We start from the raw sequence: 11,928 nt of genomic DNA on the forward strand, positions 1-11,928 counted from the left end.
CGGCTTACCTACTGTGTAGCAGGCACTGATTTCATTACTTGGAATATTATGTGAATAAAAGATATAAAAATACCTAATTTGAGTACTTTGCCTGTGATGCCTGTGTTTGTAATCTTCAATTGACTGACTCTTATTTAACATTGTAGACTCATTTCAAGTTTCAAGCTTTATTTTTTCTAAGAATTCTCCTGTGATTTTTTTTTCTTGGCCATACTTCAAACTAGTACATACCAAATGTTCTCATCTGTCCTTTTTTCTTTCACTATACTTATATCAGTTTATTCAAATTAGACATTCACCTATTTTTTACACTATTCTGTAAGGGAAATTCCCTGAGTGCTATGCTTCGTAAATCCTTATAACCAGAGCACCTAGCACAATTAACATCTAATAAACATGTGTGTTATGGTGAATGCCCATAGAAAAAGACGATCTCAGAAAGTAATTAAAACTGAAATCTTAGGGAATAAACTCATGACTATGAATTGTAAATTATAAATTATAAAAAGGCTGATTGTCATATGGGATATCCTAACCTATTTGAACTGCTATAACAAACATTTTAGAGCTGGTAATCTACAGACAACAGAAATTTATTGCTCACATTTCTGGAGGCAGAGAAGTTCAAGATCAAGACACCAGCAGATTTGATGTCTAGTGAGCCTTTTCGTCTTAGATACTGCCTTCTGTGATCTTACTTGGTAGAAGTTACAAACAAGCTCCCACAAGCCTCTTTTAAAAGGGCAATATTCCCATACATGAGGCTTCTACCCTCATGACCTACTCCCTACCAAAAGCACCACTTCTTATAATCAACACATTGGGGATTAGATTTCAATATATAAAATTTGGAGAGACACACATTTTCAGACCACAGCATGAGTATTGACCTGGTCATTTTCTAGGTGCTCAGCAAGAAACCAAAGGTTCAGAAGAGACCTCAAGCTATTGACCTGTGCTTATTTTCCTCCACCTATCTTTCTAATTTCAACAGAGTCCAAATCATTGTTGAACTGCCCTTAATATTTGGTTTCAGGATTCAGGAAGCTTCACCAATGTTTGTTTGTTCATTTTTAATTACTTTATAATATACCATTAGCAACAGAATTTATTGAATGTCTTTCTTGCATGTGACATAAGGATTTTGAAACATAATTTAGGGAAGATTAAGACTATAGTGACTCAAATTCAAGGAAGGATGTCAACTGTGATGTAGATGCAAAAATATATAGAGAACAAGGAAAAATTGAATAGAATCTGAAGTGTGCCCAGATTATCTTCCAATGTGAAACTGGAAAACTTGTTATTCTTATTTCTGTGTCCTATGTCTATTACTTAGTTCTCCCTAAATTCTCTTCTCCTTTCCATCAGACTTTGCAAGAACGAAAGAAGAAAGTAAATAAAGGAAAGTAGAAAGGAAGAGAAAGAAAGAGAAAGAAAGAAAGAAGAAAGAAGAAAGAGAAAGAAAGAGAAGGAAAGAAAGAGAAAGAGAGAGAAAGAAACAAAAGAGAAAAAGGGAAGGAAGAAAGGAAGAAAAGAGAGAGAAAGAATTCTTTTTCATTTTACTTTCCCTGAATCCTTCCCTAGGTAGTAGTTATTTATGGTAACCACCTAAACATTACCAAAGTTTATTTTTATATTTCTCTTTTGGTATAATTTTCGTACTGTGACTTATACTACTATGTGCGTTCATAACGTTTCTCACTTGACTGGAAGAGTGGTAGGATGTATCTGGAGTCCACAATGCTTTTATATTGCAGGAATTCAATAAATGATACAAATTACTGGACACAGGCCAGAATGTTTGGATTCTGTTTAAAGTGATGAATAAAATGTATCTTTTGATAATAGAAGTGTTATATATAAAATCGCTTTTTAGGATGATTAGTGGTTTAACTATTTTGATTAAAATGATTTGTAATATTGTGGTACATGGACACTCAAGTAGAAAAAGAATATTCATTAATTTACCACTGATTCAATTATTCATAAGGAGCTTACTATGTACCCATCACTTTTATTATGTCTCCATCACTTTTTAGCTTACTATGCACCCAACACTTTTTAGGTTTCAGCTACCACGGTAAGCAAGAGCAAGCCTTACTCTCATTCCAGTTGGAGACAATAGTGTGAATTCTAACAAAACAAACTATATATGAGTGCTAAGGTGCCAACTGAAGGATGTATTAAAAGCAAGGAAAAATAATAGTGACTCAACTGGAAGAAATATTACATGGTTTCTAGATATCTCAGAAAGAAAAAAAAGAATATCAAAATAAGTGAAACTAATTAACTGTATTCTAAGTGGAGAAGGTAGGAGGAATTGGGAAAAAAAAAATCCCAGAACACTTTCTTGAAAGAGTTAGTGAAGAAGATACTCAGGTGTTTGAAGAGATGTGGGAATCATTGTCTTCTGTGGGAAGATGAAAGTAAGGAGATGGAAATAAATCACTTTTTGGTTCAGTGGTAAGACAGAAACAAATACAAAAGAGTCACAGGATTCCTATGGTTAAGCCACATGAGTGTCTACTTAGAGTCTTCAGCTCCCTGTGAAGAGCTTCCCACTGGGTAAAGGGAAGGAAGAAATCTAGAAAGTCTGTCTAGGATGAAAGAGGTGGTCCTAAGCAAGATAGTTAAGGTCTGTCTTCTCAAAATGCAAGAAGAGTAGAAAAATGGGAGAGAAAGAAGTGATTTTCAGACAGTAAAGTGTATTGAAATCTGGTGTGGGATTTGGGAGAGTCTAAGAAATATTGCTCAAAGAGTAGCGACAACTTTGTGTCATGTGAAAAGCTAGGAACCGTTAGCTTGCTATTCTCCTGAACACTTACTCTGTCCCCAGTATAATAAATATGTCATGGAGAAGTAATTTTTAAAATAATTGTTTCAAGAAAAATGAACTGTAAGAATCTGTGTGGTTAGTTGTTGGTTGAGTGTTCTGTGGGATGGAGGGCTTGGATGTATAGATGAAAGAACACATGAGAGATTTAAACCTAACTTCAGCAATTGCTAATTTAAGGATCCTTGGAAACATTATTGGGTATTTGATATCATAATTGTATGAATGCTAATATTTGTTGCTTGTTTACCTATGTCAAATCCTGCAGTTTAATAACTCAATCCATTTCTTTAAAGTTTTCATGTGATTTCTTTCCTTTTAGCAATTTCTATACTGATGATCTAGAATGTTTGCTTAATAAATTATGAATGGGTTTATTTCAACAATGAGGATATTCATTCATGGCAAGACTGGGAACTTTGATTTTGATTCTCTACTCTTTAATAGTTCTACTGTTTACCTAGATAAAGGCATAAGGAACACAACCACCATATTTTTAATTGATGTAGATCTAGGTGAAAGAGATAATACAGTGATTAAAGAGTGATCTTTAAGATGATCTGCTCAGTCTATAATGGTGAATTTAAGTTGGTAGGTACAAAATTAAATACAATTTTATTATAATTTATTTTATCATTCTTTTTTACTTGGAGTTACAATGCCTAATTGTTTCTCCAATTTTTTCACTTTCCACATTAAAATGTCAATTTGGCATTTGTAACTGAGGAACCAAGAGACCATAGAAATATATTTATGAAACTCCAAACTGAAGTGTCATACTAAGATGAATATTTTTAAAAGAAAAATTTGATTATAAATTTATTAATTCTCACCTAGATCCAGATTGTTAATAAATTATGTTGTTGGTAATTAAGAGAGATTTAAAGATATGTTTTAGAGAGAACTTTTGGTGAACTATGAGTTCCAAACATTCCCGAGTGCAAAGAGATATTGGTTCCTGACCCTTATCTCAAGCTTAGTAGGACTGGCTTCATCAGGACTGTGTAGAGAGTTGGATATGCTATGAAGTTGGGGTAATATAATGGACCTGTCTTTGTTCTGCTGGTAATTCAAATGGGGAGAGGTGGGGTAGCTAGTTCTTCCACATCTGGAAGTAAATAGGTGATTTCATTAGGCTGAGGCTGTATTTCCCAGAGTTTGACTGGACAAAGGATACAGATGTTTTATAGAGACCAGCTATCAGTCATGTGACTAAGACAGGTCACCCTAATGTATCTTGGATCATGTCCAAGAGGGCTTCCCATAGTCTGGAAACCTTATCGAAGAGAAACCAATGATAGCAGTGGATCCTTTAAGACAGAGGAAATATGCCATCTGCATCAAGAAAAGCAAACATGACAGATAAGGGACAGTGTCTCTGAAGAGATCATAGGTGGTACAATGTTGCAGTGAAATCTTGGAATTTCTTCCACATTCCTGCATCCACACCCTGGTAACACCTTCTCATGCTGACTCATATTTGGTCATGTGATCTGTTTTTGCCAATGGGATAAAAGCAAACATTATAAGCAGCAATTTGAAAAGCACTTTTGCATTGGGGCTTACCTTCTTTTTTACTGCTTTTTGTACTTTGTCATGGGAAGAAGCTACACTATTGAAAGGTGAGACACATGGGCCGGGCGCGGTGGCTCAAGCCTGTAATCCCAGCACTTTGGGAGGCCTAGGCGGGCGGATCACGAGGTCAGGAGACCGAGACCATCCTGGCTAACACGGTGAAACCCCGTCTCTACTAAAAATACAAAAAAATTAGCCGGGCATGTTGGCGGGCGCCTGTAGTCCCAGCTACTCTGGAGGCTGAGGCAGCAGAATGGCGTGAACCCAGGAGGTGGAGGTTGCGGTGAGCCGAGATAGCGCCACTGCACTCCAGCCTGGGGGACAGAGAAAGACTCCGTCTCAAAAAAAAAAAAGAAAGGTGAGACACATTACCCAATCAAACCTGTTGTCTCTGATGACAGTCAACCCACCTGCAAACACACATACAGCTTTCTGAGGCTATTCAGCCCCACTGGAGCCACCATCTGACTTTTGACAGAACCCAGCCAAGATAAGAGAAGTCTGGTCCAATCAGCAGAATTACACAGCTGACCTGCTGACTCACGGGATATAATAAAGAGCTGCTGTTTTAAGGTAGTAAGTGTTGAGATGGTTTGTTACACAGAAAATATTACTGCTACACCATAAAAGTCCCCTATAAGAGAAAGGAAGCTTTAAAGCCAGGTCTACAAAGCTTAGGTCAGTTGCTGACTATAGCAGTTAAGTAAGAGCTTTGCTGCCCCTTCTCTTATCTCTTTACTCTCTTCAGTATTCACTTCATTTCCAGAGTGTTCAGAAATATCAAATATGAGCTGAATAAGAAGTGGAAAGACAAGGATTCATCCCTTCCACAGACTACAAACCTGGCTGATAGACGGAATATTTCACTTTAGATCAAATGGTAAGAGTTTTGACTATTATATAGGAGTGAACAAAATACCTTGACATTATGTTTGAAACTTATAGTGACCTTTGGATTAATATTATTTGTATTTAATCTAAGAATTATCTGCAAAGGCACAGAACTGCCTGTTTTTATCTAGTACCCAAGAACTCCCCCAATGCAGTTTAGGAAATAATGTTGCTTTATGATTATATCCAATGAAAGTTATTTTCTCAACATTCTGATTACTCACAGCATAAATTAGATATCTAGCAATTGTTTAATAGTTTTACTCTATGCATATAATGGGTAGAAACATAGTTTTAGAACTCTAAATCCCATGATTATTAATTATTGGAAAGATTTTTGAAAAATCTATCCTTTGAAATATAACTTGTGAGCATAGATTCTTTTGTGTTCTGTTTTGAAATATACTCTTACCTTCACCTGCTCTGGAATCAGTGGTTCTCAGAATGCTTTCTTCTTTTGCAGATTCACAGTCATCTTTGTCTGATATTACAACATAGTGACCACTCAACTATCTTCAATGGTATTTGACTACATGGATTCTGTAAATAGGCAAAGCTTACGAACACTATTTTTTTTTCCAAGTGCAATATACTGTAGTCATAAGACGAATGGGGTCTTGTCCATATATCTATGTGAAATTTAGATAAAACAAGCAATGTGAAGAATACATAATCTCACATTTTGTATGTCACACTATAAATTCTATACCAGGATATACTTCATTTTTGCCCAGTTATTCTCTATCAAAGGGAAACAAATGAGGAGAGCTCACCATTTTTGTTTATTTATTTAACATTTGAAAATAATAATCACAGAGCTGAATTTCATATTCCTTGGTGTGCTTCATGTAGCACACCCAAGATATAGGTGAGTGGTGGCTTTTTTATTGGAGAAATTACAAGGTTTTTTTCCTACATCTGAAAACCCACATCTGAAGTTTTAAAATGTGTACCTCTCTAAAAGATACAATTGCTTTGTCCTCACCTGTGTGATGAGGTTAGATGTTGCCATTCTGTTAAAAGCAAAACCTCATACCAGATGTATTTTGAATGAATTCTTGATTCACAATAGAAGTTGCTCACAGCTAAAATGAAATATGTGTTGCCTTCTCTCCAGTTCGTTTTCTCGGATTTCTAAACACAAAGACAAATAGGACAGAAAACACTTTGTATTTGCTATAACCTTGAGAATCAATCCTAAGAGTTAAATGTCAAATCGTTGAATTACTTGCTCTTATTATCCTCTAACTATTCCATATTCTTTTAATTGACTCAGTGTTGTAAAGATAAACGCCTTGGGTTACCCATAACACAGAACACAGCACAGCATAATGCAATTTCATAAAGGATCTTCTGTAATTGCTTATCACACATGGCTGTGCGTGACAGATAGAAACAATAAAGGAACAAATGCAAAATATTAGGCCAAACCTTATTACTGAGATAATATTTGAAATAATCTTGAAGTACTTTTTGATACACATTGTCCATATGTAAGCCTTGAGAATGATTGGAGTTTCTCAAATCTATCTGGTTGTATATTGGAAATGGTGGGGAGCAACTAGTAAAGGGGCTAACTTTGCAAATAAGAATTCTGAGTGTTACAAGAAGACAAGCAACTGATTTAAAATAAAAGTTGGTATTCAAGGAGTAAGAGCTCATTATATTGTCGGTAGCCCCATCATTCATTAAAAATAGCAAAGTATCAACGTTGACTCTGTGTTTAATATGAGGCATGACAAAATTTTGCGGATGAAAGGGATGCTGACCTTTCAAATCCAAGCAAGTACACAGATAACTTAATATCATTTTGCTATAGCAAAAGTTTAGGAAGTTATAAAATATTCATTTCGTTTGATTTGAGAACCTGAAGTTTTCAGTTATTCACTTATCAATTAAATGTTTTCTCTAAAATAATCTCATAAAAACCTGGGAATATTTTACTGATATTTACTATTTCTCTCATTACATGTCAACTTCTGAGGATTTCCTGTCTTCAGAAATCATGTGAGGCATCTTAGTGATGACATAATTGATGTCTCTGAATTGACAAATGATAAAAGTGGGGACAAGAAAGTAAAATGACTTACATGAAACTGATATAATATGAATTCATGACAGCATCTGTATAGAACAAAGGGTATTGTCCTTTCCCGAGGTCTTCAAATGTTTCATAAAGATTAAAAGGTCTGAGGGCATGCCTGCAGGGAGTAGAGAGACATGATTTGAATAAGATTTCCATGAGTTTAAAATTTCCTCCATATTTCTATTTGTAAACATACAAACTTATGAACACTTTATGTTCTAATTAGTCATGTTCCTTTCTAAATAAAATTTATTTTTAAATTCCCTTGAAGGACTCTCACACATACACAATATTTTCTGTTTTATTATCTAAGTCGTCTGGCAATTAAATAATTTATATCAGGACACTGAGTTAAACTGAAAAGAGGTGATACTGAATTTCAATGTCATATTTGGGGGAATCCATCTTCTCTTGCTCATAGCATTTCAAAATTAAGACATACATAAGCATATAATATAGCAAAATTGTTTTTCACTGCTTTATATATTATGTCAGTGTAATTTTTAATTAAAAATGAGCAGAATACTATCACCACACAAATTATTGTTAAGCTATACAGTTGGTGGAAATTCAATAAACATATTTGATAAGAAAATAAATGATTTGCATAATATGAACATTCAAAATGGTAAGTGATAATTTTTTCAAATTTATTTTTTCAGAAGAACATGCAACAAAGGATTATTCAATCACAAAACTATGTTCTTTACTTCATTGTAATTTAAACACATGGATAAGCTCAGTTACAAAAACTTATTGATTAGATACTGTATTCTTAAAGACTATTTTTTATGGCAGCTTTGTGTTCACAGTAAAATTGAGGGGAAGGTACAAAAATTTCTTATTATACCCCTTGCTCCCACACACACATAGACTCTCCTATTACCAACATCCTTCACCAGACTGGCACGTTTGTTACAAATGGTGAAAGTACAATGACAAATCACTATCACTCAAGGTGCATCATTTACATTAGGGCTCACTCTTTTTTTGTTTGTTGTTTTTTTGTTTTTGTTTTTGTTTCTGTTTTTGAGATGGAGTCTCACTCTGTCACCCAGGCTGGAGTGCAGTGGTGCCATCTCAGCTCACTGCAAGCTCTGCCTCCTGGGTTCAAGTGACTCTCCTGCCTCAGCCTCCCAAGTAGCTGGGATTACAGGCACGTCCTACCACACCTGGCTAATTTTTGTATTTTTAGTAGAGATGGGGATTCACCATGTTGGCCAGGCTGGTCTCAAACTCCCGACTTCAAATGATCTGCCGCCTCGGTCTCCCATGGTGCTGGGATTACAATTATGAGCCACAACGCCCGGCCAGGGCTCACTCTTGATGTTACACATTGTATGGATTTTGACAAATATATAGTAACACTTATCCACCATTATAATATCACACAGAGGAGTTTCACTGCCCTAAAAATTCTCTATGCTTTATTTATTTAACCCTCCCTTTCCTCCAACCTCTGTTCATTTTACTATCTCCATAGTTTTGCTTTTCCCAGAGTGTCATATAATTGGAATCACAGTAAATATGCAGCCTTTCAAATTGACTTCCATCATTAGTAATATGAATTTATTAATAAGATTCTTCTACGTTTTTCATGGCTTATTAGCTCACTTCTATTAAATATTTGATAATATTTTACTTTCTGGATGTACCACAGTTTATTTATCCATTCAGCTGCTGAAAGACATCTTGTTTGCTTCCAGGTTTTGGCAATTACTAATAAAGCTACTATAAATATTTGTGTGCATTTTTGTTGTTGTTGTTTTGTTTTGTTTTTTTTTTTTTTTGCATGAACATACTGCAACCCCTTTGGGTAAATACTAAGAAGTGTGATTGCTGGACTGTATAGTATGAGTATGTTTAGTTTTGTAAGAAACTGCCAAACTGTCTTCCAAAGAGGCTGTACCATTTTCCATTTCCATAGCAATGAATGAGAATTCCTTTTTCTCTCCACCTCCTTAACAACATTTGTGTTTTCAATGTTCTGGATTTGGGCCATTCTGATAGGTATGTAGTAGTAATGTAGCTTTTCATTATTTATGTACAAGACATTTTCCTTGTATCTGTCCCTTTCTATTGGTAATATCACCACCTATTTTCAACACTTATATTCCTTGTGTGGCTATTACATTTAACATTTTATGTATCATTCACTGACATCACTGACTCTTTTTATAGAACACTATTATATGAGTATTCTTAACATAGCCTTCCTACACTTGTAAATTTCAATTTCCTTGCACTGACGTTCAGATGTTGCTCTCATGTGATTTGGTTTCTTAATATTTCTTGCATGGTATTCTTTACCAATATATACGTTAATTTTTAAACCACCAATATCCTGGGGAAACAACTCTGTTTTCTTCCCTTTTGTAATCTGCTATAGCATCGTTCTTTGCCCTTTTACACATTATTACAATAAGCCCAGTTTCCACTTGTTTTCCAGAGGTTTCCTTGGTTATTTCATTCATGCAACTCTTTTTCCCCTGGAGAGACTTTATATATTCATCATGTACTAAAGGCCAAGTTCTGCCTTAGTCTTGGCAGCCCCTTCCTTCAGGAATATTTGGTTGAATGTAGGAAGTACAATTCAATACATTATAGGAATACAGGCAATGGTAGAAATCTAAACTAGTTTTAGTTTTAGAGCATAATGGAGGAGCTGCTAACCTAACAGTGTGAGAGAGGGAGTATCCTGGAGATAGGGACCTACTTTGACTCTTGAAAGACTGGGAATTTGTCATGTATAAATAAGGAAGGTTTTCAGTGAACCTCACTGCCAAGGCTTGGAAGCACAACCATGTACTGTGCATACTGTTTATTAGGCACTAAACATAGACACCTTTCATTTATCCAAGAAATATTTGTTGAGTACTTATAAATACTGTTAGAAAACTTCTAGATGTGGGAAACAGGGAGTTCTCGGTGAACTTGAAGATTTTTTTTGTCATATAAAGTTTTTTTTTTTTTTTTTTTTTTTTTTTTTTTTTTTGAGATGCAGTCTCACTCTGTCACCCAGCCTGGAGTGCAGTGGCGCAATCTCGGCTCACTGCAAGCTCCGCCTCCCGGGTTCACGCCATTCTGCTGCCTCAGCCTCCCGAGTAGCCGGGACTACAGGCGCCCGCCACCACGCCCGGCTACTTTTTTGTATTTTTAGTAGAGACAGGGTTTCACCGTGTTAGCCAGGATGGTCTGGATCTGCTAACCTCGTGATCCGCCTGCCTCGGCCCCCAAAAGTGCCGGGATTACAGACGTGAGCCACCGCGCCCGGCCGTCACATAAAGTTTTTAAGGTAATGTACCTTTAGAATGGATTAATTTGGTAGCTTAATAATGTTAATCGACACCTGAATGTTTTACATCTTCTGGCCATGTCATCTCTACTTAGCTCCCCTAATGAACTCAGGAAGGATTCAGAAGCAGCACTGTTTCTTTTTATGCATCACATTTTAAGAGCAAGGAAAGCTTTCCTAGAAATTTCCAAGTAGATTTCCAGGTCTCATCAGACAGAACGTTTTGCATACCCGGCCTAAGCCAGTCATTTACAAAAGGAATTGGCTCCTAACAATCCGCTTAAATCAATCAAAAATTATTTCAGGAGTTGAAATGAGAAACATAGTCCTGGAGTCGTACATGGGTATCATGCACACCTGATTCAAACAGGGGCTCTGTCAATCAGATTATGTGAGAAATGGGTGCCAGACAGGTGACTGTTGGTATCTGTAACAACCAGTTGTTTACTAGTCACTGTGCTTGATGTTAGGAAGGCCATGGAGAGCAAAATACATAATCTCTGACCTCAGAGAGCTGAGGAAATGTTGAGTAAGGTATTATTAAATAATCACACAGGTAGTTAATAAACAGCAATATATTTAAAAAGAAACGTGCAGGGAGAGAAGAAAGCATTTAATATGGTGAACTTTATTTATTATGGGGTGTCAAGGAAGATTTCTATGAGGAAATACATTTGAGCCATAATCTGAAGTTAAGTCAGAATAAACAAGTAAAGGGTAGATAATTTAAGGGAAAGTATAATCCTGGTAAAGGGAACAGCATGTGCATAAGATGTGACACTAGTTGTACCTTGAAAAATGAAAACAATTCTGTGATCAGAGAATAGAGAGAATGCAAAAATGGGATAGGAGAAAAGGCTGGACAAGATAGAGACTATCCTGTTTGCAATGTCCAGCTTAGCCTTAAGAGAAACGAGAAGACACAGAGAAATTGAAAGCAGGAGAATATCATAATGTGGGATAAATGAGCCTTCCAAAATGCTGTAAAGCTGGCATAAAGATAATATTCAGGAAAACCCTGAAACTAGGAATCAGTTGTTAACCCTACAACTAGGAATCCATTGTTAACTATGGGTAGGTTTCAAGAACCAGGAAGCTTGATATTTATAAATTAAATCTCAAAAATTATTAGTGAAAACATCCTAGAATGGTGAGAATTATGATATAATTCTCAAGTACAAAAAGGCAAGGATAAGGAAGATAACAAACTTTCAGAATCTCCCAGAAGCTCATTTTGTCCAGGTA

At 35.8% G+C, this 11,928-nt stretch overlaps 1 long non-coding RNA gene across 1 annotated transcript; it reads left to right on the plus strand.

The window, feature by feature from the left end:
- The first annotated feature begins 5,172 nt into the window (after positions 1–5,172).
- LOC131383585 (uncharacterized) lies at positions 5,173–5,908 on the plus strand. Its single transcript, XR_009213727.1, has 2 exons — positions 5,173–5,291; positions 5,766–5,908. It is a non-coding gene; the product is annotated as an uncharacterized LOC131383585 (long non-coding RNA).
- The last annotated feature ends 6,020 nt before the right edge of the window (positions 5,909–11,928 follow it).

Source organism: Hylobates moloch, unplaced genomic scaffold, assembly GCF_009828535.3.
Source record: "Hylobates moloch isolate HMO894 unplaced genomic scaffold, HMol_V3 SCAFFOLD_5, whole genome shotgun sequence".
Lineage (NCBI taxonomy): Eukaryota > Metazoa > Chordata > Mammalia > Primates > Hylobatidae > Hylobates > Hylobates moloch.